General features: G+C 43.9%; 1 pseudogene across 1 annotated transcript; it reads right to left on the bottom strand.

Annotated features, from left to right (window-relative positions):
* Positions 1–3400: 3400 nt before the first annotated feature.
* Positions 3401–12660, bottom strand: LOC311143901 (interleukin-1 receptor-like 1; annotated as a pseudogene). The gene is made up of 11 exons: positions 12548–12660; positions 12245–12344; positions 11887–12125; positions 6292–6475; positions 5922–6072; positions 5553–5621; positions 5318–5447; positions 5011–5159; positions 4758–4886; positions 4192–4356; positions 3401–4079 (listed from the first exon to the last, which is right to left on the bottom strand). The product of its transcript is annotated as an interleukin-1 receptor-like 1 (transcript).
* Positions 12661–18070: the final 5410 nt, after the last annotated feature.

An 18070-nucleotide genomic window follows, 5' to 3' on the forward strand; every position in this document is an offset into this window, starting at 1 on the left:
CGTACGCAGTGACGAAACATTCACAGAGACAGACAGGTCAAGAGCAGAAGAACAACTGAATCTGATTGGCTGGTCAGTCTGGAGTCAAGCTATAGTGTTATTCACCTGGGGAGACAAGCTTGGAGACACAACCATCGAACATCACATCGAGAGATGGCCTGCCCTTCTGTGGCTTGTTGATAAATGTGGTGACAGGTACCATGTCTTTGATAATACAAGCACGGCTGGAGGCCCTCAGGTCAAAGAACTTCTGGAGAAAATTGAGGAGACAGTGGTGGGAAACGATGGTGGACACTGGCTCAAAATGTACTGGGAGCTCGGGGAGAGCAACAAGAAGTTGACAAAAAGCTCTGAGGAGATTGGGAGAAGACTAGAGAAGGTAGAGAAGGAGAATAACAAGCTTAAAAGTATGATTGAAGAGAAAGAGAGGAAAGTAGAGAAAATACATAAGAGATATGAGGAGAATGATGGAATGTTGAAAGAGATGGAGCAGAGAAGCACAATGAGAGAAAAGGAGACAGAAGAGAGACATATGGAGTATGAGCGAGAGAAAGAGGCCCTCAAACAAATGTGTGTGGAGAACGACAGAGCATTGGATCAGATGGAGAAGAAGCATAAAACAGAAAGTAAAGAACTGAGAGACAAGATAGAAAACCTGGAAAAGAGAACGTTTGAAAAAGAAGAGGAGTTGAATGCCACAATAGCTGATTTACAGAAACCGCTACAGGAGAATAAACACAGGTATGAAAGGAAAGAAGGGGAGATATCAAAACTTGAGAGAGATGTAGCGGAGTTTAACCATCAGAATAAAGTGAGAGAAGAGGAGTTGAATGCCACAATAGTTGTTTTACAGAAGGAGTTACAAGAGAATAAACAAATTAATGAAATGAAAGAAAGGCAGGTTTCAAAGCTTGAGAGAAAGGTAACAGAGATTAAGCATCAGAATAACGTGAGTGAAGAAGACATGATCAACCATCTGAAGATTAAGGAGGATCGAATGCAACTACACAGAGAGGAATCTACAGCACCTGCAGACATGGTGGACACCTCTTATCTAAGTGAGTGCGTGAATTGCCTCCATTTCAGATCTCATTTAGCTATAAATGTAGTTAAATAATGTAAAACATGGTGATTGTTAATGCTAAATCATAATGCATGCGCTCTCTTTTACAGAGACTCAACATAGACATTTGAGAAAGACACAGATGTTGTCACAGAAGGAAGACGAGAGGCAGAGGGACACAGCAGGACGAGAGCAGAGTGTTGGAGATGAACAGGGAGTAGCACCATGGCTGAAGGTTGGGGCAGCAGTACTGGGGGCAGTGGTTGGGGCCATGGCTTGCTCTGTGAGGGCACCACTAAGGGCAGCCACAGGGACAACTATAGGGGCTGCAGCAGGGTCTCTACTGGGGAGTTTACTGATACGAGGTGAAGAGGCCAGAGAGAAGAAAATGGAGTCTGATTCCCCTGATTAGCCATTGAAACAGATGGCCCAGCACATTGTATAATCTGTTTGAGAAGCAGAATTGTAGTTCTGTAAATAGTTTTAGGGAGACCCCTACTGGTAAAAGGAGCAGCTAACGTCTTTGCATAAAGGGATAGTTCGCCCAAATTACATATGGTTTCCTAATTACCTTGGGTGACTGTCCCAAACTTTTCGTAGTCCGTAGCGCTAAGGTTATCTTTCATCAATTGCCTACTTTTTTATGTTTTTGTTTACCTGATTTGTAGTATACTTGTATGTCTATTGTATGTATACTGCTGCAATCAAATTACTGTATTTGGACAGTAAAGATTTCCTGTATCTGAACTTAATATTCGTGCGTATTTATTTCACAGAGGATTCGGATGCATAGCAATATGTCTGTATTGACCATTATAATGTATATTCATCTATAGAGGAAGATAAGGGATGGGGTAGGAATAAAGATAATCATCTCAGTTTCAACTGACTATGAGTTGCGATTGGATACGAAATTAATGGCTGATTCATTTTGACTACTGGGTCTCACTGTGACAATTTAACTATCTATTCTAGCATGTGCATTAAAGAACATAATTGGTTAAGGAAAACTGTGATAAATAACAAAGTATATCAGTTTCACTTAAGGACCAAAGGACCAAAGGATTGACAGCCGTCCCATATAGATTGCAAAATAGTTGGGAAGAGATCTTTGACGTACCGATGCCATGGCATAGTGTTTATGAACTGACACGCAAAACGACACCGGATTCAAAAATTAGAATCTTTCAATTTAAATTATTATATCAAATTCTTGCTACCAATAGAATGTTATTTATATGGGGGATACAATCTTCCCAGCTCTGCAGATTTTGCTGTGAAGAGACAGAATCATTAGATAATAATATAATAATATGCCATTTAGCAGACGCGTTTATCCAAAGCGACTTACAGTCATGCGTGCATACATTTTTTTGTGTATGGGTGGTCCCGGGGATCGAACCCACTACCTTGGCGTTACAAGCGCCGTGCTCTACCAGCAGTGCTACAGAGGACCAGAGATCTTTTTTTTTGGTTCTGTCCATTTGTAGCTTGTTTTTGGACACAGGTCCAGGAATGGCTAAAGGATTGCAATATTTACCTGGAACTAACCTTGCAGATAGCATTACTGGGTGATCTGAAAAGTCATAGTCAATCAATCAATAATATAATAATACTTTTAGCAAAAATGTTTATTTTTAATTCACAATCTGTAGAAGCAATGAGAATAGAAAGGTTCAGAACTTTTGTAAAACATCACAGTACGGTTGAAATATATATGGCAAATAGAAATCCTATATGGATGGTGTTAATAGATAGATGGGAGGTATTGAATAGAGTTGAAGGATGGGACTAATAACAAATAACAACAAATAATAACAAAGATAGCTAATAATGTAAGCATACTGTGTCCATAATAAGTATATAGGTTGTATGTTGGGAGCTTTTGGGAAAGAGCACAGTTAGAAAGATATGGCATATAGAAGCAAACCGGATGGACATCATGAAAATGATCGGAGAGGTTGAGAGTAGAAGAAGTTCAGGAGCAATAAAAATAAAAAAATAAAAAAATATGTAATAGAATTATTGTAAAATTATCTCTGTCCATAAGGTGTAGATAGTAAGTATAGACCGGAAGTAGAGGCCTGGGCATTGTTGTTCACTAATTTACTCCAAGTAGGGAAAGGATGGTGGGGTTGAAAAGTAATAAAGGGGAGTATATATATATATATATATAAAAACATGGGGGATTGGAAGTGATGCAGACAATTACATTGATAGAAGATACAATCTATCTGCAATATTAAGCTGATCCATTCCCCCCCCCCCAAAAAATAAAATAATATATATATATATAAAAAAGAAAAAGAAAGAACAAGATAACACTTGCTGATTTACGATTCCCCACATGGCAGTTTCTTTTCATTGTTGCTAGCCATCCAGAATCAAAACAACACACGGCCTTCTGCCACATTGAAGCGTACACATCGTTTTTGTGACGTTCTCAGCTAACCTGTGTATATCTCTGCACAGCACTGGAATCATTCATTCTATTTCTATGACTGGAATAAGGATTTTCAGAGACAACCTGGGGTGTTCTCTTCTATAACAGAATCCCAGACCTCCAACTGCACTTCAAGTCCTCAGACCTTCTGATCGTTCACATAGAAGAGTCATATTAACCGGTCGTCAAAACTAGTCGAGTGGCGCGGCCAAGGCATCATGTAACGCACCCTCTTCCAGAAGCTTGAGTTGGGCAGCGTCGACCCACGCTTTCCCTCCTGCCACATTAAGGGGGCACTCTTGCGGACCAGGTGCTGCAGGCCGGGGGGCAGGTGTGTGTAGCCCCCCTCCCCCATGTCTCCCAGCTGGATGAGTATGACGCTCATCTCACTGTGGACCAGAGCCTGGTGGAGCCCCACCTGACAGTCATAGTCCTCCGCTGAGGTCAACGATGACGAGTAGCCCCACTGGCCCCATGACCCTTGACCTCCTGAGCCTGACCTTGAGCTGGGGGTCAGGATGACAATCAGCCTCCTGCTCAGCCGCATGCAGGCCTCCACCAACTCCATGCGGTCTGGGGACAACAGAACAGAGAGGAGCAGGAGAAGTTAACTTTCGACTTTGGTACTGTTTATTACTGTTACATTTGCTTCTTAGAGGGCAGGACACAGTCTGAAAGAACCAACCTTCTCCAGGTAGGTCGTCTCTGCCGTGGATGAAGAGTCTAAAGCCACACTTCTGCTCCAGGACAGTCGGCAGAACGCTGCTCACAAAGTGATACACTTTCTCCTCCATGTCTTTGTCTATGCCATCCATTTGGTAGACAATGTAAGCATCATAGACCTTCCCATCTGAAAACACAGACAAAGAGGAGGTTTCTGTCAAACCTCAGCATGAAAGGAGTAGATTTGAGAGATTTGATTGAATTCCATTTGAACTGAAATTGAGTTATTTTAGTATAAAATGGCCCATTACTTCTACACTAGTAGTGGGATTGACCCAAGGCGGGGCCTGTTGCGAAAGGCCTACTGCAAACAACTGCACTGCACAATCAGTGGGCCGATTGAGACATTTACTGTACAGTACAAGGTTAGAGTGCTCCTGTGTGGTGACTAAAAACTAAATGTAGTAATATGTTTATATGGTACCCAATACTATACAGATAATGTAGGCTGAATAAGCATTTCTGGACAATGAAATATCTTAGTGAAATAGCATCAGTAAACTTTAGTCTATGGCTAGATGTTCTTACCCTCAGATTGATCATAGCATTTGAAAACTCCACGGAAGAGGAGAGCCAGATCGATGTCAAACACTTTGACGGCTACAGCAGCTAGCAAGAAGAGCAGCAATGCCACACATAGACCCATAAATATAAACCCTGTTGGGGGAAGACATGGAGGACACAACACCAAGAAAGTTACAGAGTGTATATGTGTGATTTTGTTTGTGTGACATGTGGATGTGTGTCCGAGTGATGTTTGTGTAAGTGTGTGTGCACTAACATCTTGGTTTGAGAGTCACCACTGCATGAATCAATTTCTGGTCGTTGCTGGCAACACACTTGAACTCTGACTGGAGGTCCTTGATAGTCACTGTGTCTATGGTCAGGATAGCCGTGAAGATACTCCGCATTGAAGATACCTCCACCTCGCTACAGTAACACATACACACAAAATATTCACACAGTGAATTCTCAATGGTGAATCTGGGGTCTGTGTAAATTCTGTTACCATGTTCTCAAAAACAAGTGTGTGTATGCTTGTGTGTATGCGTGCATCCATGTGTGTGTGCGTGCATGTGTGTACCTACCTGGTGGAGTTCACTGAGTAGCCTTGCTGCTGCGAACCCACTTTCACTCCGTTCATCTCCCACCACACGTGACAGTTGTCTACAATGTTCTGCCCACAAAATGCTTCACACCTCAACTTCTTAGTGGTGTCTATGAAGAACAAGAGATACAATGAAGACAGAGAGATATACCGGGCAAACCAAATCAAGCACAACACAAGTATTTGAAAGTATTTGAGCCAGGTGTGATCCCTACACAGGTCTGTGGTCTCTGTGCTTCCGTCTCTAGGCACGTTGATCTGAGGAGGGTGCAAGGCAGAGGGAGCTGAAGGAGACAAACGCACAGTTTAGTCAGAAAGATACTTTTGGATACATTCAAAAAGTAGTCAATTATGTTTTTGATGATTGTGGCTGCCTCAAAGACCAAACGTGATATGAGGGTTGCTTTTGAAGTTGCTTTTGATCCTGTTTGTTTGTGTAGCCTAATAACCTACTGTAATGTAGCCTAGAGTTTCTATGTTTGCTGACCCTGCTGCCATCTTGGATGAGGTTTCAGTAAAGCTAAAATCAAATAAATAAAATGCTGAGTGGATTGACAGCTGTCATCAAGCCACGACCTACTTACCTTGGATCTTTAGTCTCCTGGATGCAGAAGTGTTGAGAACCCTCCCGTTGTGATCCCACGTGCACACACACGTATAGATGCCCTCGTCTGCTTTTGAGGCGCCATTCACCCACAGATTACACTCAGACTCGTTTGGAATGAGACTGAAATTCTGAAATGAAAGACAAACAATTTGACAAACTTCTTTGCTGAACTAGCAGTAAGATACCTGATTCCACTAATCAAGAGCTTGATGATGAGTTGGGTGTTAGTGCTGGGCTAGAACAAAAACTGTGCAACACTTATGAGCTTTAGGACAGGAGTTGAGAACCAATGGTAAATAGTTTTGCAGGATTGAGGTTTGTGTTAGCATTCTGGTCATGTTCAGTACCTTATACCAGGCTAAGTTTTCTTTTCCATCCTGGCACAGTTGTTCCACAGGGTCAGGACATGGGATAACGATGTTGTCTGCTGACTCTGAGATATCACTGAACAGGACTGAGTGATCGAATGGTTGGGCTTTGACCACAATCACCTTTGTCACAAATATGACGCATGTGTCTGCTGCCTTTCTCCTGGAACATATGAATATATACAGAGTACCAGTTATCCAAAACGGTTCTACCTGGAACCAACAGGGTTCTAACTGGGGGCCAGCCGAATAACCCTTTTAGGCTATAGATAACAAATGTTTTTTCTAAGAGTCTATACAGCCTGAAACTAAGCAGTGTAAAAACGTAGAAAGTTTCCTTACAAGCCAGAATGTTTCATAAAATTGTATTACATTTTACCATACCAGTTGTCTGTGTGGTTGGTCCTTCAGTGGGTCGAATTCTGTGACAAAATATCGACAGGAAAGTATTATTTACCTGACTTTTTAGAGTGCCGGTACTGCCGTTGATATTTCTATCATCTGGCACATGCTCAAAACCATGTAAACACCTGCAATATTTTGGTCAGTATGCATATATCGGCGTGCATGTCCGTCCAGCTTGTGCTTGGCCTTAGGTCAGGAGCAAACACATCTTTATTGCCACACACGAGACCCGCGTTTTGAAGACGGTTATAATAGTTTTTTGTGGATATTTTGCCTCAAATTTCAATTGGCAGAGTAAGTTCAAATACAGTGCATTCGGAAAGTATTCAGACCCCTTCCCTTTTTCCGCATTTTGTTACGTTACAGCCTTATTCTAAAATCAATTAAATTGTCGTTTTTCCTCATCAGTCTACACACAATACCCCATAATGACAGGTTTTTAGAAATGTTAGCAAATTAATAAAAAATAAAAAACTGAAATATTACATTTACTTAAGTATTCAGACCCTTTACTCAGTACTTTGTTGAAGCACCTTTGGCAGCGATTACAGCCTCGAGTCTACTTGGGTATGACGCTACAAGCTTGGCACACCTGTATTTGGCGAGTTTCTCCCATTCTTTTCAGCAGATCCTCTCAAACAGGTTGGATGGAGAGCGTCGATGCACAGCTATTTTCAGGTCTCTCCAGAGATGTTCGATCGGGTTCAAGTCCGGGCTCTAGCTGGGCCACTCAAGGACATTCAGAGACTTGTCCCAAAGCCACTTCTGCATTGTCTTGGCTGTGTGTGCCACACCTGGAGTTCCAGGTCTCAGGCAGCCTCTGGAACTGCCGTTCTGCTGCCAACAAAGCTGACTTCATCCCAGCCTATGCTAACCTCCAGTCCCTCGACTTCCTGGCGCTGACGGAAACATGGATTACCACTGAAAACACTGCTACTCCTACTGCTCTCTCCTCGTCTGACCATGTGTTCTCGCATACCCCGAGAGCATCTGGTCAGAGGGGTGGTGGCACAGGAATCCTCATCTCTCCCAAGTGGACATTCTCAATTTTTCCTCTAACCCATCTGTCTATCTCCTCATTTGAATTCCATGCTGTCACAGTCACTAGCCCATTTAAGCTTAATATCCTTGTCATCTATCGCCCTCCAGGTTCCCTTGGAGAGTTCATCAATGAGCTTGACGCCTTGATAAGTTCCTTTCCTGAAGATGGCTCACCCCTCACAGTTTTGGGGGATTTCAACCTCCCTATGTCTACATTTGACTCATTTCTCTCTGCCTCCTTCTTTCCACTCCTCTCCTCTTTTGACCTCACCCTCTCACCGTCCCCCCCTACTCACAAGGCAGGCAATACGCTTGACCTCATCTTTACTAGATGCTGCTCTTCTACTAATCTCACTGCAACTCCCCTCCATGTCTCCGACCACTACTTTGTTTCCTTTTCTCTCTCGCTCTCCTCCCACACTACTCACTCTGCCCCTACACAGATGGTAATGCGCCGCCGCAACCTTCGCTCTCTCTCTCCCACTACTCTCTCCTCTTCCATCCTATCATCTCTTCCCTCTGCTCAATCCTTCTCCCTCCAATCTCCTGATTCTGCCTCCTCAACCCTCCTCTCCTCCCTTTCTGCATCCTTTGACTCTCTGTGTCCCCTATCCTCCCGGCCGGCTCGGTCCTCCCCTCCAGCTCCGTGGCTTGATGACTCATTGCGAGCTCACAGAACAGAGCTCCGGGCAGCTGAGCGGAAATGGAAGAAAACTAAACTCCCTGCCGACCTGGCATCTTTTCACTCCCTCCTCTCTACATTTTCTTCATCTGTTTCTGCTGCTAAGGCCACTTTCTACCACTCTAAATTCCAAGCATCTGCCTCTAACCCTAGGAAGCTCTTTGCCACTTTTTCCTCCCTGCTGAATCCTCCCCCCCCCCCCCTCTCTCTCTGTGGATGACTTCGTCAACCACTTTGAAAAGAAGGTTGACGACATCCGATCCTCGTTTGTTAAGTCTAATGACACTGCAGGTCCTACTCACACTGCCCTACCCTATGCTTTGACTTCTTTCTCCCCTCTCTCTCCAGATAAAATCCTGCGACTTGTGACTGCAGGCCGCCCAACAACCTGCCCGCTTGACCCCATCCCCTCCTCTCTTCTCCAGACCATCTCCGGTGACCTTCTCCCCTACCTCACCTTGCTGATCAACTCATCCTTGACCGCTGGCCATGTCCCTTCCGTCTTCAAGAGAGCGAGAGTCGCTCCCCTTCTCAAAAAACCAACACTCGATCCCACTGATGTCAACAACTACAGACCAGTATCCCTTCTTTCTTTTCTTTCCAAAATATTGAGCGTGCCGTCTTTAGCCAACTCTCTTGCTATCTCTCTCAGAATGACCTTCTTGATCCAAACCAGTCAGGTTTCAGGACTGGTCATTCAACTGAGACTGCTCTTCTCTGTGTCACGGAGGCTCTCCGCACTGCTAAAGCTAACTCTCTCTCCTCTGCTCTTGTCCTTCTAGACCTGTCTGCTGCCTTTGATACTGTGAACCATCAGATCCTCCTCTCCACCCTCTCCGAGCTGGGCATCTCCGGCGCGGCTCACTCCTGGATGGCGTCCTACCTGACCGGTCGCTCCTACCAAGTGGCGTGGCGAGAAGCTGTCTCCGCACCACGTGCTCTCACCACTGGTGTCCCCCAGGGCTCAGTTCTAGGCCCTCTCCTTTTCTCCCTATACACCAAGTCACTTGGCTCTGTCATATCCTCACATGGCCTCTCCTATCATTGCTACGCTGACGATACACAACTAATCTTCTCCTTTCCCCCTTCTGATAACCAGGTGGCGAATCGCATCTCTGCATGTCTGGCAGACATATCAGTATGGATGACGGATCACCACCTCAAGCTGAACCCTGGCAAGACGGAGCTGCTCTTCCTCCCGGGGAAGGACTGCCCGTTCCATGATCTCGCCATCACGGTTGACAACTCCGTTGTGCCCTCCTCCCAGAGTGCGAAGAGCCTTGGCGTGACCCTGGACAACACCCTGTCGTTCTCCGCTAACATCAAGGCGGTGACCCGCTCCTGCAGGTTCATGCTCTACAACATTCGGAGAGTACGACCCTGCCTTACACAGGAAGCGGCACAGGTCCTAATCCAGGCACTTGTCATCTCCCGTCTGGACTACTGCAACTCGCTGTTGGCTGGCCTCCCTGCCTGTGCCATTAAACCCCTACAACTCATCCAGAATGCCGCAGCCCGTCTGGTGTTCAACCTTCCCAAGTTCTCTCACGTCACCACCCTCCTCCGCACACTCCACTGGCTTCCAGTTGAAGCTCGCATCCGTTACAAGACCATGGTGCTTGCCTATGGAGCAGTGAGGGGAACGGCACCTCTGTACCTTCGGGCTCTGATCAGTCCCTACACCCAAACGAGGGCATTGCGTTCATCCACCTCTGGCCTGCTGGCTCCCCTTCCTCTGCGGAAGCATAGTTCCCGCTCAGCCCTGTCAAAACTGTTCGCTGCTCTGGCACCCCAATGGTGGAACAAGCTCCCTCACGACGCCAGGACAGCGGAGTCACTCACCACCTTCCGGAGACATTTGAAACCCCACCTCTTTAAGGATTACCTGGGATAGGATAAAGTAATCCTTCTACCCCCCCCCCCCCCAAAAACAAAAAATTGTAAAGTGGTTTTCCCACTGGCTATAGGGTGAATGCACCAATTTGTGAGTCGTTCTGGATAAGAGCGTCTGCTAAATGACGTAAATGTGCCCTTGAGCAAGGCACTTAACCCTAATTGCTCCTGTAAGTCGCTCTGGATAAGAGCGTCTGCTAAATGACTAAAATGTAAAATGTAAATGTCTTTGTCATGTTGGAAAGTGAACCTTCGCTCCAGTCTGAGGTCCTGAGCTCTCTGGAGCAGGTTTTCATCAAGGATCTCTGTACTTTGCTCCATTCATCTTTCCTTCTATCCTGACTAGTCTCCAAGTCCCTGCCGCTGAAAAACATCCCCAATGCATGATGCTGCCTCCACCATGCTTCACCGTAGAGATGGTGCCAGGTTTCCTCCAGACGTGACGCTTGGCATTCAGGCCAAAGAGTTCAATCTTGGTTTCATCAGACTAGAGAATCTTGTTTCTCATGGTCAGTCCTTTAGGTGCCTTTTGGCAAACTCCAAGCAGGCTGTCATGTGCCTTTTACTAACGAGTGGCTTCTGTATGTCCACTCTACCATAAAGGCCTGATTGGTAGAGTGCTACAGAGATGGGAGATCCTTCCAGAAGGACAACCATCTCCACAGAGGAACTCTGGAGCTCATTCAGAGAGACCATCAGGTTCTTGGTCACCTCCCTGACCAAGGCCCTTCTCCCCTGATTGCTCAGTTTGGCCGGGCGGCCAGCTCTAGGAAGTCTTGGTGGTTCCAAACTTCTTCCATTTAAGAATGATGGAGGCCACTGTGTTCTTGGGGACCTTCAATGCTGCACAAATGTTTTGGTCCCCTTCCCCAGACCTGTGCCCCGACAGAATCCTGTCTCCGAGCTCTACGGACAATTCCTTCGACCTCATGGCTTGGATTTTGCTCTGACATGCATTGTCAACTGTGGGACCTTATATAGACAGATATGTGCCTTCCAAATCATGTCCAATCAATTGAATTTACCACAGGTGGACTCCAATTCAGTTGTAGAAACATCAAGGATGATCAATGGAAACAGGATGCACCTGAGATCAATTCCGAGTCTCATAGCAAAGGATCTGAATTCTTATGTAAATAAAGTATCTATTTTTATTTTTACATTTGCAAGAATTTCTAAAAACCTGTTTCCGCTTTGTCATTATGGGGTATTGTGTGCAGATTGATGAGGATTTGTATTTTATTTAATCCGTTTTAGAATAAGGCTGTAACGTATCAAAATGTGGAAAAAGTAAAGGGGTCTGAATACTTTCCGAATGCACTGTATAATATTATTCAACGTTCATGCAAGACAAGGGACATTTAGGTTATTTTTCTTTGTAAATGTGCATGCCTACCCTAGCCCTAGCTTCATGTACACATCCAGGTTCAACACTAACCCTAGACACAACCCTCAACCTAACCCTAAGCCCCCCAAATAGGGCTCCCCCACCTCCGAATTACCAATTTAACCCCTAAACACACACACACATCAACACACTGTTGTTGTATTACCAGTAGGTGCAGTACTGATCAGTCGTTGATTAACAGGGGGAGGAAGAAGAGCACCGGCCCATGATGATGCACACGCCCTTCCTCAGAGGACGGGAGCTCCTGGGTTCCGTTTCTGTACCAGGTAAACGCAGTCACGTTGGCCCAATCCAACTCACTCAGGTTACGGTAGGCTGGCAAACTAAGGCCCTCCCCCTCTGTCACAGTAGTTGCATCCCCCTCAGATCGTTTACATGGGGACTCTGCTAAAATATTAACATACATTACCCGACTAAAAGAGGTCTATTGTTCTAGGTACAATATATTCACTATGCTTTGTAATAATAGGACGTAAAATGTGTGAAATGTGAAGATGCTATACCTGTGTAATTACCTATTGTAGTGGGGTTTAAGGACATTTCTCTCTGTGCAGAAATCCTAGTCAAACTAAGGAGCAGAAACATGAGACCACCATCCACCAACTACAAGACAACGGGAACAAAAAAAGTAATGTTACCTTATTGTAAAGTTGGTCAGGAACTATCGTTCCAAACAAGACCCTATATGAAAACATCAGGACCATGCTTTACTTGTTTTTACAATAAATGACACTTATTTTCAAGAGGGAATACATATGCAGAATTTTTTTTTAGGTTCGGAGTGAAGAATAACTGAAAGAGCATACCCTGAAAGTGTAGGAGCACATTTTCTGCAAAACAGGAACTTGCATCCACTGATACGAAAGACCATGAGTCACATTTCTCTTGAAAGATCTTGCTAGGATATCCTGTGTTAGATACTGCAGAAATGATTAAATCTGAAATGTTGACCAAATGGGGATTATTGAAATGGCAATGCAACATATTAACCATCACCACCACGCTTGACCTTTGGTATGATGTTCTTACTGTGGAATGCAGCGTTTGGTTTTCGCCAGGCATAATGGGACCCATCTCATCCAAAAAGTTGACTCAAAGTTTGCCAAAAAGCACCTGGACGATCATCAAGGCTCTTGGAAGAACGTTCTATGGACAGATGATTCAAAAGTATAACTTTTTCGACAACATGGTTCCAGTAATGCCTGGCGAAAACCACAACACTGCATTCCACAGTAAGAACATCATACCAAAAGGTCAAGCATGGTGGTGGTGGTGTGATGGTTTGGGGATGCTTTGCTGCCTCAGGACCTGGACGACTTGCCTTAATAGAAGGAACCATGAATTCTGCTCTGTATCAGAGAATTATACAGGAGAATGTCAGGCCATCCATCTGTGAGCTGAAGCTGAAGTGCAGCTGGGTCATACAGCAAGACAATGATCCAAAACACACAATCAAGTCTACATGAAAATTGCTAAAAAGCAACAAAAATTGGAAGTTTTGGAATGGCCTAGTCAAAGTCCAGACCTAATCCCAATTGAGATGCTGTGGCAGGACTTGAAACGAACAGTTCATGCTTGAAAACCCACATGTCACTGAGTTAAAGCAGTTCTGCATGGAAAAGTGGGCCAAAATTCATCCACAGCAACGTGAGACACTGATCAACAACTACAGGAAGCATTTAGTTGGAGTCATTGCAGCTAAAGGTGGCACAACCAGTTATTGAGTGTAAGGGAAAATGTAAATGTAAAATGGGGCAATTACTTTTTCACACAGGGGAATTGGATGTTGCATAACTTTGTTTATGAAATAAATGAAATAAATATGTAATTGTTGTGTTATTTGTTCACTTATGTTCCCTTTATCTAATATTAGGTTTTGGTTGAAGATCTGATAACATTCAGTATCACAAATATGCAAAAGTAGAGAAAATTAGAAAGGGGGCAAATACTTTTTCATACCACTGTACTGTATTTGCCAACAACAAAAAATCTATCGCTTTGGTGCTATTTTCATAAGCATGTTGTGAATTTTCAAAACTTAGTACAAAACTCCAAACTGCTAACACCTGTAATGCAGAAAGTCTTATATATTTTTAACATTTTATTGTGCATTTATTTTGTATGGAGACATCTATCACCACGCAACCATTGATCCAAACATTTATTCAATCACCAAACAACATAATTATATCTTTTCAATTCATGACATTGTTGCCAAAACCAGATAGCATCCTCTGTCCAGTGAAGTCCACAAAGCATATTGCATGTACAGTAACAGACATGACCTACAGCATTGTCAAGCAAGTTAATGTTTCCGACATTTTCGGACCACTAAACAACTATTGATTTAGAACCAAAGAGTGTTACCGCAAGTCGCAAAGAAAACAGGAGCTGCCTCCACTATTCCAGCACCATTTCAACTTTAACATTTAAACATAATCAAATCACCTCTGCTTAGTCTAATACAGTGACAATTAAAATATACCAAAAACAATTTAGTCCAGTCAACGTAAGCTAAATATGATGTGGCTGTCCATGGATCTGATTTCTGTGTGCGTTTGTGCATGTAGAAAAGCATGTTGACTCACCCTACTTGTAGAGAAACGGCAATGCCATCCTCCTCGCTTTCATGTTGACAAAACGGTCTATGACTCTGTCATACAGTACACGTGTAACAGTTGTTAAAGTACTTTGTGAATTTCACCAGGTTCATTTATTAATATAGCATGTTGATTTGTTATTATGCATGCCTGCATCCTGGGAATAGGGGAGTGTGTACTTACGTTTTGCCCTGCGTGCTCGTGCGCAAATAATTTTGATGCACTATGAGAGAGAGAATTCTGATTAATTCAAACAGCTAATACTAGCTTCAGGCTCTTCATGGGCCGCTTACTATTTAGCCATCAATATTCATTGATATGTGATTCAGACACTGCAATATTATGCATGTTTAGCTTCATGCATGTTTATCTTTAGTGTTCAATTGAGAACAGTATTGTATTTAGCTTAACTTGTGTGATGCAGTAGTGTAAATATGTTTAGGCCCAATTGCCTTGTATAGCCTTTGTGTATAACTTTGCATGGTTAATTATATTTCCATGTATCTCTTTCCTCCTAGAAACATCACACCCTGTTGTATAAGTACCCAAAGTGAACCGGAGTGCGTTGTGTGGTGACAAGAAAAACCCTTTGCCCTGACATCCTTTGGCTCTGCTCTTGCCAGACATCCTTGCCATTCACACATCCCTGAATCAGTACAGTGTGTTTAGTAGATGTCATCCAGTTTTTTAAATAACCACTTACCTCAATGTCTCGCCACTGTTTCATTGACTCTGAATGAGTAACAATAGTTGGATAGTCTGATTTCTTCACACAAAAGGGTAGCCAGCAGATCTGCACAGCTTGTTTGAGCTCCAACAAATAAATAAACTCTTCAAAGACAATGTTCTAGTGTTTGGCTGTTTATTGCCTTTATTAATGCACCCTTGACAACAATGACATTGATTACCAATTAATTATTCTACTTCAGACGAGCATCCATAGACTTGGGAGAGATTCACCTATCGTGCTTTTAAGACAACTGGCAACATGAAAAAACACTTGGTCAAATCATGACGTCAGTTATCTTCAGGTCAGAAAGTCAGAGCTCTAGAAAGATGCCTGATACGGGTTGGATGGTATACTGCACTGTTGGAGCTAGAAACAAGCATTTCACTGCACCTGCGATAATCTACAAAAAAGACTGTATACAACCAATAATATTTGATTTGCTGGCTAACAAAAAGGGGTGTGCTTCAGGATCTGAGGGGATTAGATTAAATCGTCCCGGGCACCTGGGTAGGCGTGTTTTGCACTGGGTGAAAGTTGATTGCATTCATTTTGGAACCGGGCAGCCTCGGAGTCGGCTCAAAATAAAAGTGACGTAATTAAGCACATGGAGTAATGAGTAGGATTTTTTTTTCACACATGCAAGAGCAGCTATGTTTCAATTAAACTTGTCCAGTGAAAGTTTACATAGAAAATAGATGTGACAATTGCATGCTAGGGTGCGTTTCCATTGAACTATACTGAAAACCCAAATCATTAAACGTTGAATACAAATGTAGGTTGAAGTATTTCCATTACTCATTTAGGCAAATTGTGCATACAGCTGTATGCCCTCCCACTTAGGTTTCTTGTCTCAGGTAGCCCACGAAAGCCAGCATGGATATAATGCAATAATTGACATATCTTTGCCAAATTCTAATAATTCTCATCATTAACATAACGCCACAGATCTAGCTCCCATGCACTATCGGCTGCCTAGGCTAGTTCGTGCCATGGTGAAACCTGCATTCCTGTAGATCTGAAATAATTGGATGGTGAAACTTGCCAGGCAACCAGAAAAGCAAGGTGAAGCAATTCAGGCATTTGTTATGGGTGGAAGATGGCACAATGATGCCATCTGTTGGTAAATGTTAATTACTGCAACTCCCGTGTTTTACCGGTGTACTTGAGATACCCGGATTTATTGCAATATACTGAACAAGACTGGTTACTTGCATCAATGCCTCTGTCTCGTCATTTAACATTCAAACATGGTGTCAGAGTCAGATAACTAACCATGCTTTCCGCAAATTAGAGTCACCTGTTCTGGTTTACAAAAAAAAGCTTAGTTGAGTAAAACGTCGCCGGAATTGTCCTTAGCTAGATTGAGTTTGCTAGTTAGCTTCTGTGTTGTTAGCACCGTTTAGACATGGCAGCGAACATTCCCCCTCCCGCCGTTATGAAGCTCAGCAGAGATTGGAGCACAAACTGGGATACGTTTAGAGGTGAATGGGAGGACTATGCACTAGCAACGGGACTTCGGGAAAAGGACAATGAGGTAGTGGCTGCCACTTTGAGGACTATAATGGGAGCTGAATGCCGACACGTATACAAACACAACCTGAACCTAACAGCAGCTCAGCAAGGTAACGCTACAGCTATTCTTGATGCTCTCGAACTTTACTTTAAGCCAGCAAAGAACGTTATCTACGAGCGTTATGTTTTCGGTTGTTGCAAACAGGAGGACGGGGAGTCCATTGACAGCTTTGTCACTAAGCTAAGGGAAAAGGCAGCTACATGTGACTATGGTGCTTTAAGAGATGAACTGATCAGAGACAAGATAGTGCTTGGCATAACTGATGAGGGCACCCGCAGACGTTTGCTTAGAGAACGTGACCTGACACTGGTCTTGGCAGTGGAGACATGCCGTGCAGAAGAGCTTACAGATAAGGTCCATGGAGCTAGAAAGGCAACATATGGACAATGTCAATGCTACATTCAGGCAGCCAGTAAAGAAATTCCCTTTTGCCACAGCTAATGCTAATACTATAGCCAACTCTGCAGTAGACAACCCCAATGCATGCCGATATTGTGGCATTTCTCATGGACGAGGAAAAGAACACTGCCCAGCCTATGGAACAATATGCAAATCCTGTGGTACAGCTAATCACTTCCCAAGGGCCTGCATGAAAAGCTTGAGAAAGGTTGGTAAAGTGCACTCCATTGAAATAAACACAGATGACGGGAACAACAGCACAGAGGATGTATATGCTAGCGATTGCATAGGGGCAGTAAGGGCAAAAGGAAAAAAATGGTTTGTCACCCTGCTACTTAATAATAAACCACAGCAATGCCAGCTAGATTCAGGGGCCACGTATCATGAGCCTTAAAGAGAAAAGGAGGCTCGCGCCCAGAGACAAACTCACACAGAGTAGCACCAAGCTGAAACTGTATTCAGGCCAGTTCATGACCTCTTTAGGCCTGTTTGTGATAGAGTGTGTTTTACGTGGCCAGAAAAACACTCTTGAGTTTGAAATAGTTGAGGCTAGTCAACAGCCATTACTGTCAGGTTCTACATGCGAGGACCTTGGGCTTATTAACTTCACCATCCCAGCTGATCTTAACATTATAGACAAAGTCCAGGCTGGGCCCCTGAGCAAGGAGACTCTCCTAAGCAAGTACCATGATGTCTTCAACGCACCGGTCGAGTCAGTTCCCGGCGAAGTCCATTTTGAGTTGGATGCAGCAATCCAGCCTGTCCAGTGTGCACCCCGCAATGTACCAGTGGCCATGAAAGCAGCTACGAAGGCTCAGCTTGACAAATACGAAGCAGATGGCCACATCATATCCGTCACCGAGCCTACAGACTGGATAAGTAATATGGTTATCGTCAAGAAACCAGACAAGCTATGGATATGCATGATGCAGACAGGTCAAGCTAAGGCTAAGCATAAAAAAGCTTCAGTTTAAAGTGCCAGAGGTTCGCTTTCATGGGCACATCTTGTCCTCCACCGGATTGAAGG

Source organism: Coregonus lavaretus (genome assembly GCF_964263955.1).
Source record: "Coregonus lavaretus genome assembly, chromosome: 16".
NCBI classification, from domain to species: domain Eukaryota; kingdom Metazoa; phylum Chordata; class Actinopteri; order Salmoniformes; family Salmonidae; genus Coregonus; species Coregonus lavaretus.